At 40.8% G+C, this 8,576-nt stretch overlaps 1 pseudogene; it reads right to left on the bottom strand.

Moving 5' to 3' along the window:
- Positions 1–1,102: 1,102 nt before the first annotated feature.
- LOC135270498 (U2 spliceosomal RNA) lies at positions 1,103–1,259 on the bottom strand (annotated as a pseudogene).
- Between the last annotated feature and the right edge of the window lie 7,317 nt (positions 1,260–8,576).

Here is an 8,576-nt window from a genome sequence, read left to right as displayed (position 1 = left end):
AAGAAAGCCATCTCTGTGGAAATATGAAATTTAAAAATCACTTGGTATTTTCAAACACAGTACTCCAGCCACCCCATTGCATCAATTTTCTTTTAATTCAGGAGCCAACTCTTTCACTTATTCTAACTTGCCTTTTGCATTTTCCTAAGTAGATCTGAGGCTTATGAATAATCAACATCTCAGAAAGATGAGGAAACATTTTAGCTTGGATCTGAGGGAGAAAGTAAGCCCCTATTTCTATAACAAGATTGTATATTCTGTTCTTGACGTTTTGATGCAGTGTCAGCGGGAGAGCATCTCTGGCAAATTTAACCAAAATGGGCATTCCATGCAAATGCAGGATAACATTTCATAAATAATCTTCTATGAATGAGCAGGTTTTAGAGCTTACATAAGATATGGCTCCTTGGCTCCTGTCTCTGAATTCTGGATGGACATCTTGAAGCTACTCTGGCCTCTAAACCAGTGTCTATGTCAAAACAGAGGGGATGTATCAATTGGGTTATTTTTGGCGTGAGGCAGCCAGAGAGCTTTGGGTCAACTGGCTTAAACCCTATGGAGATTTCTTGCTTCATGTTATGGAGAGCCTAGAGGTGGGGTGGTCTCTTGGGTGTGTTCCTTCAGAGGCTCAATGATGTCATTAAGAACCCAGGTTGTTTTCATCTGTATCTTCAAGTCCTCTGGGCTGGCTGCGACCTCAGGCTGGTAGCAAGACAGCTGCAGTAGCAGGAGTCTCATCTACTGAGGTCAATGTTCATGGTCAATGAGACTTTCTTAGGAGTGAGGAAGTATTTTTTAGAATTTCCTAAAAAGCAAACTTTTCCTCACATCTTATTAGTCAGAGTTTGGTTGTGTGCTTATTTCTGAAATATTCCTAAAAAGGCTGACAGGATTATCTTAGACTGGTTGGGCTTAGTCTTGTACCATGTTCCCAGAAGGAACATGGCTGTGCAGAGAATTAGTGGCTAATCAAAGAAAGGAAAAAAGGAATAGATGGTGGGTAGACAACTAGCAGTGTTAGCTACTGTGGTCTGGCATGTATCTGGGGTTATTTCTTTTACCATAATCTTCATTAGATCACTGTTTAAGATGCTGCACTGCCACTAAGTGTACTAAGTAAAATGTGTGGGCTTCTAGATAATCTTTGTGGTACTTAATTTTCTGCAGAATTTGACTGGACCACAGGGTGCCCAGATATTTGGTTAAACTTTATTCTGGTGATTCTACACTTGATCTTAGCCAAAAGGCTGAGAAGCAATATTCTGGGTGATTCTTTAGGATATTTTTGGATGAGATGAACATTTAAATCAGTAGATTTCATAATGCAAATTCCCCTCTCTAATGTAGGTGGATCTCATCCAGTCAGTTGAGGGCATGAATAGAACAAAAGGCTGACCCTCCTCTGAGCAAGACAGAATTCTCTCTGCCTAACTGCCTTTGAACTGGGACATTATCTGCAGATTTTCGACTTGCCAGCCTCCATGATTGTGTGAGCCAGTTCCCTAAATCAATCAATCTATTTATCCATCCTATCGGTTCTGTTTCTCTGGAGAAATGCAGTCTTCAAGTCCCCAACCTCCCTAATATCTAGCTAGTCTGCCATAAGCACCTTCTGTATAGGACCACCACTGCCCCCTGCTTGGCAGGAATTCCTTAAGTAAAAGTCACCTATTAAAAGCAAATGAAATTGCAGAAGGAAAAAAAAAAAATGTTCCTTTATATAGAGGCATTAGCATATTTATTTCCATCATCTTAACATTTTTTTAAAAATTCACCTTGTTTATATTTTGGGAAATTTTTTCAGGGTACATTCACTTGCCCAATTTGAGATTTTAGGAATATCTTCAAGAATTTTCCAGAAAGTGTTTCCATTTTGGCAGCAGCCACCTTTTCTTTTTTCTTCCTGTGAGTCAGATGAGATACTTGCCACATTCCAAATTACTCATTTGCTTTGTGAATGTGCTTGTTGTTGTGGTGACCAGAAAATTTGTTGGCTGAGTGAAAAAAAAAAATTTTATTTTGTTGGGTGGGGATGGAGGGGTGGACAGAGGAAGAAAAAAGGAAGAGGCTTAAAGGAAAGAAGAGGAAATCCATGGACTATTTTGAGTCTTCTGTAAAAGGAATAGAAGAGAGGAATGATTTATTTTGGCTCCCAGAGAAAATTTCTCAGGACTTGTGCAATGAAAATAGGGTCACCAGTTGTGTTTCCCTTTGTCAGTTGCATACCCCTTTCCCGCTTCTTTCTCCAAACACAAGTCCAAATTAAAATCCCAGATCTGTGATCTTTTTCACTGGTTGCGATAAGTCTCTCCTGCTGTAGGGAAGTCTGTTCTGAAGCAGGAGGAGCCCACTGCATTTGTCATTGAGTTTTGTCTATAACGAGACAGGCCACTCTCATAGTAATTACATAAGCCACCTCCTGAAGTCAGGAACTAGAAGGAATTTTTTCAGTATTTGTTTGAAGGAGAGAAGATAAGCAAGACTTTTTTTTCCCTCTGGTTTCATCAGGAATTCTTATAAAATATAATTTAATTGAAAAAACAAAAACAACTTTGGTTTTTCCCCTGAAGTATCATTCCTTCCCCATAACTGAATTAAGGCTAACAAAACAAAATTGTAGCTCTTGCATTCTTGCCCCAGCCAAAGAACTTCAGTACTCTCCTCTTTGCTTTACTACCTCTAGTGAGAAGTGCTAGTGAACAGGTCAGGCCTGGGCCCCTACAGACCTCTTGAAACTGCCTCTGCTACTTCTCAGTGGTGCAACCTCAGTCAAATTCCTTAATTGATCTGAAATTCAGACTCCTCTTTTGTAAAGTAGAGATAGTAATAATGTCTATCTTACTGGGTCCTTGTGAGATGCAGCACACAGTGTCTGTGACACCAAATGTGTTCAATCAAAGTTAGATATATACAGATCTATATTTTAATTGTTACGTGAGCTTTATTAGGAGGGCCGTTGCAAAACCATAGTTTAGCACTGACTCTCTGCCCTGTATGTCCTAAAGGAGTGTAATTTTGAATGCAAAACTTGTTTCAGGTTCAGTTTCAAGAAGTCATATTCATGGATGATTGCCTGAAAGATGTAGAATCCCTACTTTCATTAAAATACTGTAAATTTTACACTTAGATCAAGTAAGACCATCAGGGAGTACTAAACCTTGATTAACTAGTTACTATTCTCAACAGATCAAAAAGAGGGCAGAAAGAGATTTGTCAGATAGCCAGGCAAAAAATAGAGGAGTTTTAGTGAAGTAAAGGAATGAATGCTATCTCAACTTCTCAATGTTTATCTATTATGAGAAGGACTGCATGTATAGTATACCTGAGAAAGGCAGGCTGATATGGGAGTTGCTAAAGGGTGAGAGATAGAAGACAAAAGAAAACAGTCGGAAAGGGCATAGTCACCTACTTTAAAGAGGAGGAAAGAGGAGGATATAATAGCGGTCTTAGTGGCGTAATACGTTGATTCAGAGTAAGAAGCAAACTGATAACATAATTTTACATCATAAGTAGTATCTGCTACCTGGTACACACTCAATAACCTTCCACAAGTGACTGAATGGCACACAAATTCCTGCTATGGACTCCCTAGTATTTGAAATATAAAATTTTAAAAAGAGATTGTTTTATTTTCATGTTATACCTCTTAGGGTTGTTAATCTTCTGCCCAACATTGAGTATAGAATTTTGAATTCTGCAGTTTGCAGTATAGGCCCCTAGAATAATAATTTGAACATTGTCATGACATTTTTCTCAGCTATCCTTGACCACACTGAATCAAGAAGTTAATATTAAAAAAAAAAAAAGCAATTTCTTCTCTAAAGTGAAACAGATCTAGAAAGGCAGCTGTATGTATTTCACTAGGCTGTGAACGCGGAATTTGAGAGAAAGAACTCAATTGAATTTTAAGTTACTTGAAGAACTTCAAGCTCATTAAAAATGTTTTAGGTTCTACAAAAGCCAAAATGTATTTTGCCTCAAGTGCTTTTTCTCTTGAACTTTAAACTCTGATGCAGTTGAGGAGAAATTTAATCTGCGTGTTTGTGATTCATTTACACTTAACTCATCCCTGTGTGGTTTCTCAAGAGCTAGTTAGTGTTCAGTAACCTTTGGAGCCTCTTTTTTTTTTCTAGACTGGGAAGGTGAATTTTGCCCAGAGTAAATGAATTCAAATCCCAAAAGGTTTGGGTTCAGTGGGAAGCTCAGAACCTGTAAAGTTCAGGTTGATTCCACATTTACCAAAAATGTTCTTCCTCCTATTCCTGTGGGTTTCATACAGCCCTTTGCCTTGGATTTTGCAGAAGTTTGCATATGCAGGTCCCTGGATTGATATTTGGCTATGCATTCTTGCATATCTCCCTTTCACAGCTGCTCCACCCTCTCCAGAAACAAGAGATTCTTGCTCTCAAAAGACTGACTCTACCACTACATTCTTCAACTCAGAAGTAAAATTTCCTTTTTCCCTTCCTCATCTGCCCAGGGCAAAAATCCTTGATGCTAAACATACTTTCCTCCCATCTTTTAATATGTTAGTTTCACTTTAGAAGGAGGCCAGAATTCAGCCTCCAGTCCCTAAACCCCTTTCCTAATATGCCCTTCTACCTAGAAATTCTGATTTTCCTTCTCAGTTTAGGAGTTCCCCCTGCCCATGATCTTCCTAAATTTTAAATTAATCATCTAAATTAGGTAATTATGTATTGGATGTATCCTATTTCTCCAGGGGTTCAACATGAACAATGCCCATTTTGCATCCCTTTGTAGCAGACATGGTGGACTGGCATCTCAGTCAGTATTGTTTTCTTCTTCCTTTCGGGCAAAGCCCTGACTTGTGTGGGGGTGAAGAGGTCCACACTTTTACAGGACTCAGAAGTGAATCTTGATTGGTCTTAACCAATCATAATGATCCATCCTCTTTGTCTTGCTAGAATATAGTTTAGAAAGGGACTGGGTTCCAATCCTGGCCAAAGAGATATAAGGGCTAAGTCTTCTGGGAGCTTCTGGGAAATATTCTCTCACTCTTAAAAGGGGACTCACTGGAGAAACAGCCTCTCTTTCTTCTGTTGATGCCTATTATTGTGTCTTAGATGTTCCTGTTTCTGGGTGTGATGTCTGGAACTGAGCCAGACATCCTATAACCCTGGGAATAGCACATCTGAGGACAAATCTATTCACTGAGGGCTTCAGAGTACAAAGATAGCAAGGGTCTGGGACTTTTATGACATTGTTGAGCCACTAAATCAATCAAACCACTGTCTCTTAGGACTTCTAGCCATGTGTGATAATAAGATTTCCTTATTGTTCAAATTGTCCTGCATTGGGTTTTCTCTTCCTTGGACCTGAAGACTTTGTAATGTTCCCCTTGCTCCCCTGAATGAAATCCAGTCAGCTTTGGTTGGGAAAGTATTGGTGGTGTCTCAGGGTGCCAGCTACTCCTCTACCCCTTCACATTCCTTTTCCCCAGATGTAGTGACTTCTCTCCACCCCGTGGTTTACGACAGTGGGGGTTGTTCTTTCACTTCTTCTAACTCATCTATCTGAAATTTCTTTTCTGCCCCCTGAGCCACTAAATCAGTTCCTCCCTTTAAATCTTATCCTGCGACAGACCCTTTCTCGTCAGCATTTGATTAGCTCCCTGTGATAGCTTGCATGAAGGATGTTCTATAAAAGTGAATTATGCTGTACTATGTTATACTGCTCCGCCCTGGGGCCCAGTAGGAATCATGGGAAACACATGAGCACAGAGGTCAGAGGCACAGACTGCAGAGGAAGCCTGCAGAGGGATGGCAACATTGTGATCCTCACAGGGACACATGGAAAAGCTCCAGTAGTCTCCAGACTCTCTAAGGTATAAGCTAGAAGTAAAACACTAGTTTATGTGACAGCCTGGGAGCCCCAGGGATGAAATGAGGAGTTTCATCACTATAGATCATAGAATTTTAAATAAGTGTGATATTCCAGAAGCTGAAACGTTCTTTGAAAACAAAACACGCCATAAAAGCTCAAGAATGAGGTCTCCACTGGATGTTTGCCAGGTTCAGGCTTTGTTTCCAGTCTTCTTCTGACTCTAAGAGAGTCCCTGTGTATGATCTGGGGTGAGTTAAGGAGCCTTGATTCCTATACTGAAAATTAGGTATAAATTTTAACTTTACCTGCCATGATTTATCTAAGGGGACACTTTATAGTTGCTATAGAACACACAGGTAGCACAAGGGTGACACATGGGCGCATTTCAGGCTCTGATCACAACTTCTCCTTCTACTTCTCTGTGGCTCTTCCTGTTGCATTTCTCCCTAACCTTTTCCAGTTAAGTACTCTGCTTTTTTTTTTTTTTTTTTTTTAAATACAGAGTCTTGCTCTGTCACCCAGGCTGGAGTGCAGTGGCTTGTTCTCAGCTTACTGCAACCTCTGCCTCCCGGGTTCAAGCAATTCTCCTGCCTCAGCCTCCTAAGTAGCTGGGATTACAGGCACGCGCCACCATGTCTGGCTAATTTTTTTGTATTTTTAGTAGAGATGGGGTTTCACCATGTTGGCCAGAATGGTCTGGATCTCCTGACCTCGTGATCCACCCACCTCGGCCTCCCAAAGTGGTGGGATTACAGGAGTGAGCCACCGTGCCTGGCCAGTACTCTGCATTTTTAAACAATGTTTGCATTTTCTGTCTTTCTTCATTTGCTCACTTTTGGCTACTCTCTTTTAGCTTCTCTTAGCCATCTTACAAGCTTTAGACCACATGCCATTTCCACCTTGAAACTTCCCTAATTCTCCCAAAAGGACGCTTCAGAGTCATATCTGGGTCTGAATTTGTCTCTGCTGTATTACCTAGGGATGGAGTTTTGGTTTCTTCATATAAAGACTGGGGATAAAAATATTCAGGGCTGTGGTGAGACTCAATGAGTGGCACATAGTAGATCACCAAAAATATTAGCATATTTTCATCCTTACTGAAAGTGATCATTTTTTTCTTCTATTGGATCTCCCCTACAACTTCTTTGAAATTCTGTCAGAAATTATATTTTAAAAAGTTATTTGTTGTTAGGCATGATGACTAATGGCTGCAATTCCAGCACTTTGGGAGACTGAGGTGGGAGGATTGCTTGAGCTTAGGAGTTCCAGATCTGCCTGGGCAACATAGCGAGACTCTGTCTCTACAAAAAATTTTAAAATTAGTCAGACATGGTGGCGTGTGCCTATATGCCCAGCTACTTGGGAGCCTGAGGTGGAAGGATCCCTTGAGCCCAGGAGTTTGAGGCTGCCGTGAGCTGTCTCTGAGTTTGAGGCTGCAGCGAGCTACCTCTAAAAAAAAAAGTATTCCCAAATGATTCCCAAATGTGGACTGGCATCTCATAAACAAATTTGTTCCTGGGTATATGAGAAATGAGATTGATAGTTAAGATAGCTGAGAGTGGAGATAGAGTTTTTCTGGCATTATTTTCCCTTGGATCATTTAATTTCACTCTTACCTGTTCCTTTAAGCCAGGTTGACCATTCAAACCTGTGTGACTGGAGCCCAATATGAGAGCCCTTCAGGCACCCGATCTTGTATACAATAAGCTTTCTAACTTTCTGACTTTGGGCTTTCCTCCTTTTCTTCTTTCACTCTCCTGGCTCTTTTTCTGTTCTTGGCTTGGAGCCAGCCCCTTAATCTTGGGTTGGAGTGGACTCTCCAGTTGATCCTCACATGATCTCTTGAATGTGGTTCTGCATTTTCACTCAGTCTCTGCTTCTTGCTCCCCTGGACTCTAATGTCCTGCCTGATTAAGCTTCTGGATCCTAATGCTGGTGTAAGCCTTCCCCACTCCCCACCTAGAACATTCCTTTGGAGATAACTGTATGTATTTAAAGGAACCTCCCCCCCTTTTAAAAAAACCATTTATACATATAAATAGAACCTTGCTCTAGACCATGTCATAATTAATGCTTCGATGCTCCACTTTTCAGAATGAGCATTGTCAGGATGGCGAAAGGAACCATTTCTCACTTACGTCAATCCTTTTCTGGCTGCCCCAAAGTATAGATTGAATTATTTATTTCTGATATTTAAGAAGGTAAAACTTTCCCTACTTTTTTTTTTTTTTTAATGAGATAGAGTCTTGCTTTATCACCCAGGTTGGAGTGCAGTGGCGCCATATCAGCTCCCTGTAACCTCCGCCTCCTGGGTTCAAGTGACCCTTTCTCCTAAGCCTCCCCAGTAGCTGGGATTACCAGCATGCACCACCATGCCCAGCTGATTTTGTCTTTTTAGTAGAGATGAGGTTTCACCATGTTGGCCAGGCTGGTTTTGAAATTCTGACCGTAAGGGATCCATCTGTCTCAGATTCCTGGTTTTGGGAGCTCACGCCTAGCCAGTTTCCCTAATTCTGCCACTAATTTTTTTTGTCATCTCAGATCATCTTGATGGCTTCACATTGCTTCCTCTTTTTTCTGATCATTAGATTCCTGCCTGGGTAAAAATAACCCTCTCTGTTCCAGGTTTAGGCATATGGGTTTGGATCTCCCAGTTTCTCTTTTGGTCCATCAAGGCCAAGTCAAATCATGACTTTGGGTCTTTGACCACACACACACACACACACACACAC

The sequence above is a fragment of the Aotus nancymaae genome, unplaced genomic scaffold (assembly GCF_030222135.1).
Source record: "Aotus nancymaae isolate 86718 unplaced genomic scaffold, 86718_ANA_hifiasm-v0.15.2.pri h1tg000062l, whole genome shotgun sequence".
Lineage (NCBI taxonomy): Eukaryota > Metazoa > Chordata > Mammalia > Primates > Aotidae > Aotus > Aotus nancymaae.
Note: the sequence above shows the minus strand (reverse complement) of the source record. Positions and strands in the feature narration are given on the sequence as shown.